The sequence below is a fragment of the Tiliqua scincoides genome, chromosome 3 (genome assembly GCF_035046505.1).
Source record: "Tiliqua scincoides isolate rTilSci1 chromosome 3, rTilSci1.hap2, whole genome shotgun sequence".
In the NCBI taxonomy this organism is placed as follows: Eukaryota; Metazoa; Chordata; class Lepidosauria; order Squamata; family Scincidae; genus Tiliqua; species Tiliqua scincoides.
The window spans coordinates 93,781,199-93,798,403 of record NC_089823.1 but is presented as its reverse complement, the minus strand read 5'-3'; positions in this window follow the sequence as shown (position 1 = coordinate 93,798,403).

Genomic DNA, 17,205 nt, shown 5'->3' with positions numbered 1-17,205 from the left:
AACCATTCTCCTCTGAGATACTCTGCTGTCCTATGATTCCATTGTTGTAGGATAATAAAACTAAAGGTCCAATGCATTTAACTACACGGATGAAGGTGGCAGAGTATTTAAATTAATACATCCTGCAAGCCATTCAGTATGTTTGTTCCATTGGCCTACCTGCTCTATGACAATATGTCATGAATTTTAGTGCTGATTTATACTGTAGAGTCAGGTGTGGTAGTGCGTATTTACAGCTCATGTGAAATATTTCTCTTCAGAGGCAGGATAACATGCATAGGAAGACGCACATACCCACTACAGATCAATGTTCATCAGAAGGCCAGTGCTTCAAAAAAGGGAAATTCTCACTCCCAGAAGTTGATGCAGGTTCCCTCATCTTGCATTACAGTGTTCACATAATTAGTGGATCTCTTGTGTGTACTGTTAAATGCGCACATAAGTAGCTGGGGTCGATGTATTTATTGGTCCTCAGTGTTTCAAAGTACTAGATCAATATTCATTGGGAAAGCTGTGTTAAGCTTTAAGCATTAAGCACAAATATGAAAAATCAATTAACCAAAAGATAAAATGTCTACCTAGATAATTATATAGTGGGTGCGTAACTAATGTGTATTTTATGACTCTATTGAAAGCAGATTTGTGGTTTGTAAATCTATTTTTGATCAAGTGGTACTTGCATGGAATAAACAGTAACACTGTGTTTGGCAAAAGTTTTAAAGTATATGTTCTGCTTGTTAAAGCATTATGATCTTGTTGAATACATTTTGTAAGAATTTGCAGTCTGATTCTATGCATTTGGTGCTGTTGAAATGTACCATGGAAAAGCTGAGAGGATAGTGGAGTCTGTGCATGACATTTTATTTGGGAGAAAACCATTGTGTGTCAGCAGACAGCATGTGAGAGAGAATGCCCTCTTCTCTCACAACTCTTTTCATGCTTACATGTACCATCACCAAGTGGTGTGCTTCTTCTAAACTAAATCAGATTTCCAATAACCAATAAGCTGTCACTTCAGACTTGCATCGGAGGTGGCCCAAGGGGGAGGTGACTGTTGCAGCTCACATTAAGTGGCAAGCTGTGGTGAGTGGCAAAAAGACACAGGGTACGTTTCAGTCTGAGGGCCCAATCCCATCCAACCTTCCAGGACTGATGCAGCTGCAATGCAGGCCTGAGGTAAGGGAACATTGGTTCCCTCACTTGAGGAGGCCTCTGTGATTGCCCCTCTCACCATAGGATGTTATGTATGCCCCTTTGGCATGGCTGCATCAGAGCTGGAATGCTGGCTAGGATTGGGCCCTCAGACTGTTGCCACCTGTCTGTAGCTCACTGTCGTTGGAGCTGCTTCATGGATGAAACCACTTCTAAAGCGAATTAGAAGTCAGCGAGCCTACTTCCTACCTCTTTACCTTTCTCCTTCACAATCCCTTGAAGCAAAACAAGAATCTGCAGTATTTCCCTTTCCTCAGTTGTCTAACAGTGGAAATAGAGAGGGCACTGAATTAAATTACTGTATTAAAAATGCATATGCTACATATAGGCTCAGAATGACTTACATTTTTTATATTGCTTCTGTAGTCTGATTGTGAGAAACATGAAAAAAGATACTAGGATGCATGAATCAAGGACTTATCCCTGTACATGCACACACATGCAGACATGAGAAACATGGTAATGGTGTGAAAAAGTTTGGCTGTGAGCATGGAACTGAACTGATTGGATTGGTCAGTGTAGGATATGCCCAGTGGAGCCTGGCTGGGGAATCCCCATCTTAATCAGCATTGTCCAAAGGCATCAAAAAACAGCAAGGAAAAAATAGGATGGTTAGATAAGGACTTGTCAGATCCTAGATCTTGTTTCTGTATTCTCTCTGCCATCTGGTGAACATAAATATTCTTTAAAACTCAAACACTCACACAATAATTTTATGGGGTGGAATTGATAACGGGGAGCTTGCTAACATCTTATTTTCTACGACATAGCTGGAGACAGACCAAACACAGAGAGAGACCAAAGTGCGTTCACAGTACTGCAAGCTGCCTTCACCAGTAGTCTGAAAGATAAGCATATCTGCAAAGTGAACGCCAGTTACAGCTCACTGGCCTTATCTTTCCCTGCTGCTCATTCCTTTCTGGCTTGCTCTCCACCTTTGGCAGGAGAAAGTTAGCAAGGCAATTGCAATGGGTGCCTGCGGTTGGAATGGTGCCGCTTCTGCCCATCTCAGGCACCCAGATATGGCTGTAATGGAACATTGCAGAAAATGATTGTGATCACAAGAAGCTACCATCAAAACAATCCCTTCCCTCTGAACCTTCAGGACCCTTCAGGGGTTAAGACCAGTCCTTTCTAACTCTCTGTTCTAGAGAACATTTCTCCCTAAAGCTGCTGAGTCATACTTGCTCATCATGTTTGGCTGTGGATTCTTCTTAGCCTTGCAGTTATCTGCCAGCTTTCACAGCCTCCCAAAGTCTAACCCCTGGGTGAGATCACGTGATCTATTTCAGTGAGCTGCATGATATACTTTGTTAGAATCATTTTTGTATGAAAGAGGTTTGGGAGTCCTTATTGGATGTGCATCTGTGTAGATGACTGCAGGCATGCTATACAACACGTCCATGAAAAGGACACATCTGTAGGAGAAGATGTCACTTCTCCTTTGGGAAACATGAGAATCTTGTTTTCATTCTACTTATTTGGGGGATTTTGCTTCTGTTAGGCTAATAAATCCTGTTTCAGTCTTCCTTCACCAGGGTGACCAGATACAGTGGAGGACAGAGTGCCTGTACTTTTAACCATTGCATAGAAGAGGGAATTTTGGCAGGTGTGGCTCAGTATGGAAGGATTTAAAAAGCTGCACCTGCCAAAATTCCCTCTTCCAGAAAATGCTTAAAGGTATAGGCACTCTGTCCTCCACTGTATCTGCTCACCATGTCCTTCATCCAATGGTCTGTTCTGTCTTCCCATATCCACAACGTACCTTTGCCCTCTGGCAATTCAGTTGTGAGTTTAGTTACCTTTCTCCAGCTGAAAATGGAGAAGGAGGTGGCAGAAGGAACCACGCAGGGTGGACCAAGCCTGATTGACTTCAACTGACATTTGATTCACTGGCATGCACAACTGTCAGTGGTCAAATTGTGAAGGTTGGCTTATAGTGGAGCAAAAGAATACATTGTGAACATTCTTTCCATAGCACATCTCTCTCCAGCAATAGAAATGAATATTCATGTTGGAAAAAAGAAATCTCCTGTAATGCAGCCCTGCAAAACCTACATAGCCTGCCAGCTAAGCATGCTGGGCCAGTGGCAACTCTCCAAATTGCCTGGGTTCTTTTGCAAGCAAAAATGGGGAGGGGAGGAAGAATGTCAAACCAATGCATTTGTCTTGGTGGCTCACAATTTGTTAGTTCAAGTCTGCTGTGATGTGTGGCAAATGACTCAGATAATGATGTGCACAAAGGCTTGCAAAAAAGACTCTTGCAGTCTGATTGGTGGTGCATGGGCTTTTCGGCTCAGGAGGTTAATATGCTCATTGAATGAAGAAACTTGTGAATGAGTCCTTAAACCCTGAAAGCTCCTTAGCCCTATATCTTAATGGCTATTTTTGCCCAATCTAATTGGATGCCACTAAGTCAAAAGTTAAGAACCTCTATTGCAGGGGTGCTCAATAGGTGGATTGCGATCTACCCGTAGATCGCGAGGCAAAATGAGTAGATTGCGGAGTGCCGACCCCCCCCTTCAGGTGCCTCTGGGAGGAAATGCTGGGAGTAAGGCCCATTGTACACAATGGGGCTTACTCCCAGGTAAGTGTGGCTAGGATTGCAGCCTCACAGCCTAATCCTAGGCATGTCTACTCAGGAGTAAGTCCTATTATACTCAGTGGGGCTCAAGGTACACCAACATACATTGTACACATAAATGTTATATGTTATTATGGCGCAAACATTGTAAAAAAAAAACTCTGGTAGATCTCCGGGCCTTGCTGGGTTTCAAAGTAGCTCTCGAGCCAAAAAAGTGTGAGCACCCCTGCTCTATTGTAAAATGAAAGCCTGGAGTTTTGCAGGCATTTAAGTGAAAGTAGTTCAGGACAAGTAGATGGACCTCAACACTGACAATCATTCCCTTTGGGGAGAAGAAAGCAATTCAAAACTGTCTGCTGTTGAAATTTATAAATTACATCCTTTCAAGGAAGGATGATTGTTGTAGGTTTTGTGTGGTCCATTTGTCACTGCAAAAGACTGAGGCCAAATGATGCTGATGTTAGGAGAGCAAGGCCTTCTCACAAGTGAGTGATTGTACAGGGTGCAATGCAAGCCAGTTGTCAGAATTGTTACGGTGAGAGGATCTAAGTGCACACTAAGAAGAAGAAAGTGTTTCACTGTGAAACCGCAGAAACGGAAATATTAGTCCAATGTGTTTAAGTTCACTTAGGACGCAATCCTGAAAGTGCCCTGGGACAATGCAAGTCCCTTGACAGTCCAAAACAGCCCAAGACAGTTGCAAGAGTGCTGTAAAGCACTTTTGCATCATCTCTGGATGAGGGAGGTTGCTGCAAGCCCCGCTCAGCCAATCTAAAAAGTAAGTCCATGCTGGTCAAGCTCGCCGGTGGGGGGGGGGAGGGTGGGCAGCAGATGGGCCTGTGGGTGGGTAGGGGGTAAGTGGGGGTGGGGCCAGGATCTGGCACATGTGCCAGATCCTGACCTTGTTTCCGGGCAGACTGGGGCAGCTCTGGACTGCTCAGATCTGCACTATTTCTTTAGGTGGTGCAGATCCGAGTAGCCCCATTGGGGCTGCTGCATCACAACACGGGGTAAGGGGAAGTGATTTCCCCTTACCCCAGGCTGTGCCACTTTTGGCCCCAACCCTGCCTTGGATGTGGGGCAGGCCTGCTAGCCTGCTTCCTCCAGGGCGGGTTAGGAATGGGTTATGACTGTATTAATTTACATGGAATTAGGTTGTGAGTTGAACTTTTCCATGTTGAACAGTGTTATGTATTCTCCTTCAACATAGAATTTGAGTGCCAGTGCACAAACACTCAAGAAGGACCTTGATTCTTCATCAACCACTGACTGGTTCCATTTAAGACAAAGAGATTAGGTTGTCTCCGAACCCGCTGTCCACTTACGCTAAGTGGAACTCACACAAAAGGAGGATACAAGATTTAACTGATTTTCCATTCCATCTCCTGCCTTCCTCTGACAATCAGTTCTGTCCTAGAAACCCATTCTCTCATACCAAGTAGGCAGGTGTGTATCTTTTCTGTTTTGTCAAGAAAAAGCACTCTGCACATGTCTTGGACACTCTTCTCCTGTTTGGAGGTGAGGCATTAAGAGCAGGGCTTATCCTTGGCTTGATTTGATTTAAATGTTCTAATCAAGTTCTCAAAAAGCCTCAGGGGTTTCCATAATTTCCATGAAGCGCAGGTGCAAATGATGGGGGCCTGTTCAGGTTCATTTGAATGTCCCACTGAACACATGAGAAGGCCCTCAAGGGCTCTATTAAAACACTGAGATCAACCTCCCCTTTTTTTTTCCAGGACATTGAGAAGGGGGAAGGTTCCTGCTTAGCAAAAATGATTGGAGAATAATCCTATTGGATTGGAAGATCCTTAGCCCAACATAACATCCTTGTCTAGAAGAAGCAAACTTTGACCTTCTGTTTCTGCAAGCTCTTTTCAGAGGTAAGCGGCAAAACTTGCAAAAGTAGAAAAATAAATTATTCACAGCCATTAAGAAGAAGACCTTTTCCTCTTATACCTGTACAGGTGAAAATTGCATTTCAGCATAAGATCATCTGCTAAAGCCAATTATCTAGTAAGATGGAGCATTGATTTAATATTTCTCCTCTTTTGCAGTATATGACACCTGAAATGATGGCTCTTCATATTGTTGGTATTAATTGTGTACATGCGCTGGGAACTGATAGTATAAGATTGATTGTAATTGAGCCATAAATTTAGTACAGAGAAGCACCATCCATTTGAATGGACAGCTCTGTGATGAAATACATTTCCCAAGCATGGATAGCAGGCAGAGTGTCTAAGATACCACATGATAAATGCCTTATACCCATAGCTACAGTGAGGCAATCGTCAATAAAAAAAAAAGTACAGAGCCCTGAGAGAGCTACTATAAATTATTGCTCAGTGATTGGGCATCACAGCAAATTCGTAAAGTTAAAATACTATTTATCGGCCAAGTGTTTCAGCAGATGAAAGCAGCAGACTAAAGCTATCCACGTTTCTGAAATTCAGAATATTTTATATCTATCTTTGCAGTATGTCACTGTCCTAAACAAAGCAACCCAAGGATAAATCAGATTGTTGGCATTTAAATAAATACTACTGATAATATGACTAGTGAAACCTCGTAAAAAAATATGCAGAGCCACTCAAAAATAATTCATGGCATCAAGTTATTAGCAACTCTTTGGATTCACACACACGGTAAACCTTCTTGCTCCTTTTCTAAGAAAAGAGGAATATGAATTTCACAGTCAGAGCTTGTCATCTTATTGCACGTTTTTCCCAGGGTAATTCCTCTGCAAATGTGTGAAATTCTAATCAGCCTTCACACCTTAATGCTCTCTTTAAGTAAGCTCAGGAAGGCATCTGTTTGGCCTGCTATGTTATTGAAAAAGTAAAAATCATTTAAGCTGCTCAAGAATTCTGCAGAAAACATTTTTAACAGTATACCCCAAGGCAGATACAACAGTGAAAAATGGTGTCCAAGTTTAAAATGTTTACTTTTCAAATTAAAAAAGTAGTCTGTTTTGATTATACAGGTGGGCCCCCATATCTCTTTTCTGCAGTTTCAATTATCCACGGATGTGGGGCATCCCCATGCCCATTTACTCACTTTACAGACTTACCAAAGCAAAATTGTCTTGTTTAACAAGGTCTCTATAAGCTCTCTGTCTCCTGGCAGCGTGGACGCTTGAAAAAAAACTAGTTCAATCTTAACAGGTAGCAGTTGTTTTTTTCCTCTTTTTTTTTCAAGAGTCCCTGCACATGCCCGATCTTGTCTGATCTCGGAAGCTAAGCAGGGTCAGGCCTGGTTAGTACTTGGATGGGAGACCTCCTGGGAATACCGGGTGCTGTAGGCTTATACCATAGTCTTTCTAGACTGAAGGTTGCCAACCAAGTATTCAAGAGTCCAGGCTGCTGTAAGTTCATCATGGCTTTGTTCAGCAAGATATTTTTGCTTCGGTAAATCTGTAAAGCAAATTAATGCACGTGGGGGCATCCAGGGGGCTGTTGGGATCATGGAGACGATTTCTGTATCCATGGGGGGAGTCTGTGGAATAGATCCTCCATGAATATGAGGTCACACCTATATACTTGGTTTGATGAAAGCATTTGACAGCACAATTCTCTATTCACTGAACACCAGTGGAGCATGCACTCCACCAGCCTGCACTGTCTCAAACATGCTGTAAAACACATTGCAGCAGTGTAGGACATCATGGTTTCAGCAAGGAGGCCTGCACCGACCTGCTGGTGCCAGTGCAAGGCCACTTGGCTGGAACAGGTGAGTCCTGCACAGGACATCAGAGGGGCGGAGGAGGATGGAACGGGGTGAGAGAGGGCGAGGAGAGAGCAGATTGACCTCAGGAGAGGGTGGCAATGGCGGAAGCAATTACTGTATCTGCTGCCATATCCTGTGCCCCTTCCTGGGCCTGATTTGCTAAGGAGCAGTATCCCTTAGGCAAGATTCACCTGAATTATTATGCCATCTTAGCCCATCTGTCAGGAGCAGGGATATACTATGAAACTATTACCCATGTTATTCGCACTGTTAATGATTTCTTTAGTGCCCTTAGCAAGCATTTTTTTGCCTTGATTAACCTCACAATAACCCTTATTAATCAGGCCAATATCATTCCCATTTCACGTGGGCCGTGCGTGCATGCATACCTGAATAGGCCTAAAATCCCACAGCATGTTCCATGTGCAGGATGGAGAAAAGAGTGTGGGAGTCTGAGATGTGCCATCTGAGGTAGAGCTACAAATGTACTTCTAACACTTGATTCTCCTCTGTAGGGGCCCTTCTATAGGTAGTCTTTTGGGGCATGGTTCTTTTTTGAAAGAGTGTGTGGCTTCTGCTAAGAGCAATGCACTTCACATCATAAAGCCAGCAGCTGGCACTGAAGTAAGCCAGCTTCAAAAATATAAAGATCATTTCTATTAATATTAAGCAGCCTCTGTGTGATTCATCCAGTGCCTTTCAACATGCACAAAATCTGTAACAAAAAGTGGCAGTGGAGGGGATAGAAATGGGGCAGGCAACTGATAAATAAAAATAATGACAGGGATAGATCTTTATTAGCTTTATATGTCTAGCCAATCTTTTCTGCAAAAAAAGAAAAAGAAAAAAGCAGAATGAAGTTGAAGAATGAATTATGGAAGCATTTGAATGCTGAAAAGGTTACTGTAAAACAATCATTATATTTTGAGCACAGTTCTATGCTTGTCTCATCAGAAGTCCCATTGTCTTCATTGGAGTTTCCTCTCAGGAAAGAGTTCATAGGATTGCATTTGATAAAACACAGATATTTCAGTGCAAATTTGCTTCATTGCATTCTGCGTTACATTATCCATTGAATGATATGTAACATGATGGTGTTATTTGAAAATACCAAGATTTTACAATTTTGGGCAGTAGTGGTGTCAGTCAGCCAGGGTGTCACCCAGTGTAGTCCACACTCTCTAGTGATGCCACTGAGCATAACAGTCCTGTGAGGACTGCTCATCTAAGAAATAGTTCTGAGCTTATATTTCCAGGAGAATACAGAACCAGGCAAGGCTGGTCAGAAAGACAAGAGATGAGCCATTTGAATATTTTTGAGAGCCTTTTGAATATTTATCTGGTCCTGTTTTTGTTTGTTCATGGAAGACAGATATGGAAAAAGCTGAACATTGTTTTACATCAAGAACTCTTTAACTTCCTTTGCGCTTCGTTGTCTCTTGACCTCCTTACAAGACATGGATGTACCAGAATGGTTTGGGGAAGACATTCTAAATGGTATTTATGACTTGCATGTGGGTTTGTGGGAAGATTACTAATGCACGTAGGTGTACTGAGACTTCAGGATTCACAATCCTTTGGTTGGCTTGAAGTTTTCTGTACAGAGCGGGCTGTAGCTGCTCGTTATTTTTGAGCCCATCTTCCCCAAGCTGGCTGGAAACAGCAACTTATTTTTGGATAATTAGTCTGCCACCAGATATTTCTTGTCTTTCCCTTTGTGCAGAAGAGAGCCCCAATGTCATTTGTAGCTCTGCCCTTTTTCAATCTGAGAATTAGGGAGGGAGGCAGACACAGCGAATGTGGATATCTAATAGCAAATTCCAAGTGGTATCTATGAAAGTGAAAGAAATACCCCAACCAGGCTTTTATTTGGGCTATTATTCCAAACTCCTCGGGAGCAGCAAATCTATATGGCAAATTGCAACTATCAGTGCGTTTGTGAGGCTGCCTCATCTTAGCAGAAGAAAGGTTTGGGTTTTGACAAAGAAGTCCCAGGAGGCTTTATTTTCTTTCCAAAGTCTGGTTTATTCTTTTACTCCATGTCATTGTTGCTGAAATATAATAACACTGTAATTCCTTACCCTTGCTCAGTAGAAAATATAAGGAGCAGAATGTATGTTCCTTTTGATAAGTGCAACACAAGATGAGTATTGATTAGCAGCGTTTGCAAAGCTGATGATGACAGAGCTGCACACCCAGCCCAGGTGTTTGGAAACCATGGCCAGTCATAAATCGCTGGTTCAAAAGCACAGGCATTAAGTTGTGATGTAATTCCATCACAACTAACAATTAACGTGGACTAGATTTACTTTTATGCATTTTTAATTTTTGCTGCCACAGGAAGAATCATAGAAGACGTGAAATCCCATGAGATACCTAGTCCTGTTCTTTACCCTAAAACTGCATATTTTATATGAAAAACCACTGCAGACAACTTTCATGACTTTCTGAGGCACCTTCTGCTGATAAAGCAGGATTGTGGGGCAGGGGGTACATGTGTCTACATCCTCGTGGTGAGAGCATTGGCCAGAGTTTGCTTTTCACAAGATGTCATTCTCTGAAACGGTAAACCCTGTACCCCTAAGTTCACAAACTTGGTTCACAAAGAACAGGTCTCAGAACTGTATAAGAAGAAAGGGATGAAAAGCAGTGTGTATGCGCCACTTGTGCTCTTCACCCCTTAGTTAATGTGCCTGTCCCCAAACTGTGTATATGTGTGTGCGCACACTCAGGGGCTTGGATAATTTGCCAGAATCAGTCAGTAAGGCATCAGCATTAATGGAGCATGCTCCTCCTCTTATGACTTTAGCCTGAGCTAGCAATTTTTATAAACATATTTGGGTTCCAATACTCTCAATTGGGGTAATAGTATGTTCCCAAGGTCAAATATACATTCACGTGAATCAGCCTTTCCTGGACTGTACCACTTCAGGAATAAGACCACACATTTGAATGTTCCTACACATCAAAATCTCCTTGCTTCTGGAAAACTAGCATTTCACAGCAAGTTCTAGCCTAGAAATGACACTAAGGGCACAATCCTAAGCACCAAAGTAAGGGCAACAAATGTTTCCTTACCTTGGGGAGGCCTCAGTGATTGCCACCCAACTGCAGGATACAACACATGCCCCATTGGCACAGCTGTGTCAGTATGGGAAAGTTGGTTAGAATTTGGGCCCAAGTTGTTTAGCTTTACTATGTGTAGGGAACTTTTTTTTTTAAATGAAAGAATAATTCAAACATGGCATAATCTACTGATAAATCCTGAAGCTATGATGGCTTTACCATATGACAGTTTCGGGGATGTCATCTGGCTCAAATTATCAGAGAAAACTCTGTCCTTCCAATTGATGCTTGTAATTTCACAACAGTATGCAAAGAATTTATATAGATCTATTTTCAAAAGGAGATTTGGTTAAATGTCCACTTGTTGATTGGCAGCAGGACGGACATGCACGTATGAGTCCTATGTTGGAATTTGTTGATGTTGAATTTGTTTTACGTAGAGACCTGGCACTATGTAAAAGTTCAAAATGGTGTGTTAATGTCTATAATCATTGTGTTCAACAATGCAGAATGAAGCAGAATTCATGCAGCATGAAGTCTATTCTCTTGTCAAAAAAAAAGCTAAGATGCTATTAGCACGCACTTTGTAAAAGTGTTACATGAACCCAGAAATCCCAGCTGATTCTTGTAAGGATGGGAAATAATACTTTATTAAACAGAGAAAATTATTCTATGGATTCATTTGTGGTGTGAAGGGCAAGGTTCAACCCTGCTGTAATTATACTGCCATCTGGCCTTGTGATTAATGACAACTAAATGAAAACAAGCTCTGTAAATGCAGAGGTTGTAGATGAGGAATCATCATTCATAGTATCTGTTTATCAGTTTTAATTTTTATTTCTGTGAGCACACATTTAGACGACATTTGTTTTTCTCAAGTAGTACTGAATGATTTATTTGGGATATGCAGAATGGCTCAGAGTCCTTAGGGCGCAATCCAGAAAATGAGTTGGGCCTGCGCAACATTTGGGCCGTAAAGCACATTTGCGCTTCCTCGGGAGTAAGCCAGGCTGGTGCATGGAGGTGTGCTGACCTGCGGAGACTGACACAAGGCTCCACACCAGCTTCCTCGGTGAGCCATGTGGCGGCCTGGCTGGGGCGATGCAAGGCTCTGGGGTGGGTGTTGAGGAGGTGGGGAGGAGGCAGGGGGGAGATGTTCCTGGGCAGGGGAGTGTGGGTGGTCGACGGCCCCAGGGGCGGGCAGGTGGGGAACAGGAGGCAGGGCTGGGATCCAGCACTTATGCTGGATCCCAACCCCAGTTCCCGGGGAGCTTGGAGTGGCTTCAAGCTGCTCCACTCTCCTTGGACTTGGGCCACCTCAGGAGGTGGAACAAGTCCGAGGAGTCCCGTAGGGGCCAGCGTTCCTTACCCGTAGGTAAGAGGAAAAGTTACCCGTACCTCTGGCTGAACCACTTTGGGCCCCTATCCTGCACTGAATACAGCGCAAGCCTCTTGGCTTGCCTGTTCCAGCGCAGGATAGGATTGCGCCCTTAATCTCACAGCCACAGAAGATGAGATTATGGTAGACAATCAACTATATACGGCAGGGGTGCTCAAACTTTCAACTTTAGGGATGCTGGACCTTTAACAAGTGTATAGAAGAGAGAATTTCAGCAGGTGTAGCTTGTCATCTGTGGGATGACAAGCTGCACCTGCTGCAATTCTCTCTTCTATACACTTGTTAAAGGTCCAGCATCCCTAAAGTTGAAAGTTTGAGCACCCCTGATATACGGCATACAAAACCTTACTATTTCTCCTGAAGGACTGTTTATCTTCAGACAACGTTTATCATATAGGAAAAAAAATCACCTAGTTGAAGGCCCAGTCCTATCCAGCACCAGTGCAGCTGCAAAGGGGGTAAATGTCCCTTAACTTAAAGGGAACCTCTATGACTACTCCCCCTGGGCTGTTAATAAGCAATATTGTATGATTAACGTTCAGGCAGGTGTCAATATTTTCTCCAATTACTTTTGATCTTATTTTACACAAGATTCCCAAGTTTCTGTGCCAAAGATGCTTGGGGACTCTCCCTCTCTTTCCCCCAGCATTTTGATCTAACCCAGTGTTTCTTAGTGTGCTCCTAGGAGTCTTGGTGCTTCCTGAGACTCCTTCAGGGGCACCACCACTCTACACATGCTCTACTGTTCTGGCATTCCCCAAGACTCTGTGCACTGATGGGGCTTCTTCAATTTAAGCATGTTTAAGAGGGCCCCAGAGACTAAAAAGCTTAAGAACTGCTGGTCAAACAAGTGACCATGTAAGGCTGCCCCCCACCAACTCATGCAATGAGAAGTAGACTGCAAAGGAAGGAATCAAACAAAATCTTTCTATAGACATTTCAATAGAAACCCCTGGTGTCTGAGTTAATTTATGACTGTCATCTTTAATCCTTAACCAAGTAATTATCTAGCAGTTAAAACTGATTAATATAGAAAGAAGAGAAAGAGAAATGGTGCGAGTGTAGAATAGAGAGAAGATAATTAGACCAGTTGATTTGTACAGGTTTGGTATCAACTTTTCATATCAGCTTCAGTATTGTAAATAGTAAATCTGACATTGACCTTTCTTGCTGGCCTTGAAAAGTGGGGGGTCCATACAAAGCACTTTGCGCATTCACTCGTGTTACATGACTATATGCCATAATAAATGATAACTGAGTTCCGGCATGTCACTGGCCCCGTTAATGTTGCAATACTATGCCAAAGATGCACTGGTGTCATTACTATATTGGTGTAGCATGGGCACAATGTTCATCATACCCTCAGCTCATCCAGCCCAAACGGGAGCGGAGTAAGACTAGTCCAAACGGGATGAAGAAACAAGAGCCCAAACAACAGCCCAATCCTATGCTGGCCTTGCGCACTGTCAGAAACGTGCAAAAAGGCACATTGCGGCAGGGCGTGGGATCATGGTACCAGCAAGGCCTTCAACAGCCTGCTGGTGCCAGTCAGAGGATAGTGCCCACTAGAGCAGGTAGATACTCTGTGGGCTGCCAAAGGGGCCCAAGAAGGGCGGATGGGTAAGGGTGTGATGGGGCGGGGTAGGTGGGGAGTGAGGCAGATCAGGCCTGGAAAGGGGTGGGAATGGTAGCAATGGTTACAGGCATATTCGATTCCTGCTCCTGGGCCTGAAATCCTGACATGAGGCTGCTTGGACTTGCGCCTGCAATTTCACTGGGGCAGATCTAAGTAGCACCCTGGAGGCTAACCCTGGGGTAAGGGGATGAAAGTCCTCTTTCCTTGGGAAGACCTCCAGCAGCCTCTGTTCCTGTGCTGGATGTAGCTGAGGCTGCACCAGAGCTGCTGCATCACAGTGGGGAACTTTAGTTAGGACTGGGCTGCCCATCACAACCAATAACTGAAAATTAAGCCACATCCAAACCAAAACTGTGGGAAGGTGTCATGAAACAGCACCCCTCTCTTGAGAAAAAACCCTTTCCTCCTCTAAAAAACAGCTCTCTGTGTATACTGACCAAAGAAGCAGCCTGTCACATTCTCCATCCTGACCAGAACTCTAGGTTATAGGTCACACATAGCCTTCCTCTTTCAGTTGTAAATTGGAGTTCCTTTTTTAAAAATTATATGTTATTTTAGAACTTAACAAAGACAGTCTTAGAAAATCTTGAACATACAATGCCATAGTTAGTAAATCTAAAACATAGAACAAAAAAATAAAAGAAAAAAACAAACACAAACAAAAGGAAAAAATGAAATTAAAAATAAAAAACAAATATTGGTTTTGTAGCAAGTGTGGAGTTCTACATATCAATTACTTTGTTCTTCTAATAAATTGGAGTTCTATAACTGCTTGGTATTATCAGAGAACAATAGACTTGTCTGCAACTGAGCTCAGACCAGGTCATTGGTTCAGTCACTTACTTGATTTGGGGCTTGAAATGTGAACATTGGTTAATTTAAAACCAGCCTATCAGAGCTTGGGGGCTAGACACCCTTAAATGGGATCAAAGAGAGCTAAGGCAAAAGACATGGGGTGGGGCTTTATACAGTGAGCATGAAGTGTACTCCTCTGTGTATATATAATCCAAACCTTACAGGAGGACATTCTGGAAGGGTACCAAAAAAAGAAAAAAGCTAGACATTTCAGCTAATGAGTTCCGTAGCACTTCATCACTATAGTGATGCCATGCCACATAAAAAAGAGACTTCATTTTAGCAGATTATTCTAATGCATCTCAATCAGTGTTTAGAGAAAAATGATGTATATAATGATCCGACCATGGTATCATAACTCTGTTGTACTGTCCTAGCCCAGGGCTGTATGCCTGGCTTTTGCTATTATGCTTATGTCTACAAATACTGTTAACTGTGCATCCTGTGCTCATAGTCTAGCAGGCTCCAAAAACATCCCATGATTGCTTTATGTGTTTATAGATCACTATGATATACATGCAATCCTTGTGGCCTGTGAAAGTTAAAAGCAGAGAATGGGTGTGTGTCTGTGTCTGTGTGTGTGTCTGTGTGTGTCCGTCCGTCCACCAAGCTTGTTTTGTTAAAATGTTAACAGTTTTAATAAAATGCAGTCCTGCTGAAAAACAGAACAAAAGCCTTTGCGTTAAATTCTAATGGCAAAGCACAGCCACAGTCCAAAGTTAATAGCTTGCACTATCTATACATGCATCCAAGATGGACTGTCAGTGGATGGCTAATAGCATTCAGATGCACATCATTGATCTTCATCAGTGGCGTCCATTATCCCTAGCGAGGTATTCTTTGTGGAGACTTCATATCCTAGCGCCACTCAACCTTGCAGTTCCTTCTTTTTGCATCTGCTGATAACTTTCCATTTTAACCTTTTAATCAATCATCAAGATGCTGACCTTGACTATGAAGGTATATGGGTTAATTGTAAATAAAATGGAAATTTAAAGCTGGGTGGAAAACTGCATGCATTGCCCTTGACCTTTGAATTTTGTCTATGGAATTCAAGTGTGGCAAATCAGGGGTTTGGATCAAAGGGATTTGTGAACCATTATCAACTAAACAGACTGATGTATTGTCCCATGACAATTGTTCATTGTTCATTGTTCATTGACAAAGGCACATGGACAGGGAGTTGCATCTCAAGGTGCTTTAAGATGAGGTCACACAAAAACTTTAAAAATCCTGCTGTTGGAGGTTACCTGAAAGCCATCCCATTCAACTCCGTTCAACAAAATAGGTTCATCTAGTCACTTTTCCATCACAGATTTATTGATACTATTCAGACTGTGTGCACCAAAAGCAGATAACATGGTAAGATGAGTGAACAGAAATACAGTGGGTCATCCATGGACCTGGTATCTATGGATTTCAGTATCTGTAGATCCTGAGCCTGTGGCTGGAGGGCCTCAGAAGGCCTCCTGGATGCATCTAGAAGACAATTCCAGTTTGCACTGGAGACTTCCAGTCACATCTGGAGGCCTTCTGAGGCCCAACTCTGGATTAAGGGCCCAATCCTATCCAATTTTCAAGTTCCAGTGCAGTTGTGTCAGTGGGGCATGCATTGCATCCGGTGGTGAGGAGACAGTCACAAAGGCCTCCTCAAGGTATGGGAACATTTGTTCCCTTATCTCAGGGCTGCATTGTGGCTGCACCAGTGCTGGAAAATTGGATAGGATTGGGCCCTAAGTTATCCACAGAATTCAGTATCCGTGTGGGTCTTGGAATGGATCCCCTCCCCAATCCGGAGGGCCCGCTATACAGAATTCACCGTACAAAATTCAGGTACAGAAGTTGAGTCACAAATTGGAAAAACTTCAGTTTGGGAAAACACCTTGGCATAAACCAAGATACTGCAGGATTATTAGGCATTGTAAATCTGTGGAGGAGGGTTGCTTCCAGGGTCAATTTGTCTATTAGGCCCAGTAGGCACTGTGCCTAGGGCCTGCTATATTTTTAGGGACTTGTGAAAATGTTTTAATTTCTTTTAAAATCAGAAGAAAAAAATTTTTTTAGGGTAAAAGAAAATGTTTTAACTTTTTTTCTCACATCAGAAAAAATTGAAACTTTTAGGACCCATGAAAATCGATTAAATATGCCTAAAACAGAAAAATTAAAATGTTGAAGTATTTAAAGTTATATCAAAAATAATTTTTAGTATTTATATTATGGTGTGAGAACCCCATGAAGGCAAAAAGTACCTAGAGCCCACAAAAGTCATAATACAGTCCTGATTGCTTCCCAATTCCACATTTGGAAATCTGGCAGATCCTGAATGGGATCAGTTTTAATAGAATTAGACAGAAACCACTACATAAAAAAATACATAAGAACATAAGAAGAGCCCCGCTGGATCAGGCCAAAGGCCCATCTACTCCAGCTTCCTGTGACTAGATGTGACTTCCTGTGACTGTGAGACACCACAGCGGCCCACCAAATGCCCCAGGGAGCACACAAGACAACAGGCACAACCTGAGTCCTGGTGCCCTCCCCTGCATCTGCAATCAGAGGCAGCTTGCCTCTGAAATCAAGAGCTTGCACATACCTACTATGACTTGTAACCCATAATGAACTTCTCCAGAAATTTGTCCAATCCCCTCTTAAAGGCATCCAGGCAAGATGCCATAACTACTACTTGCGGCAAAGGGTTCCACAAACTAATTACATGCTGGGTAAAGA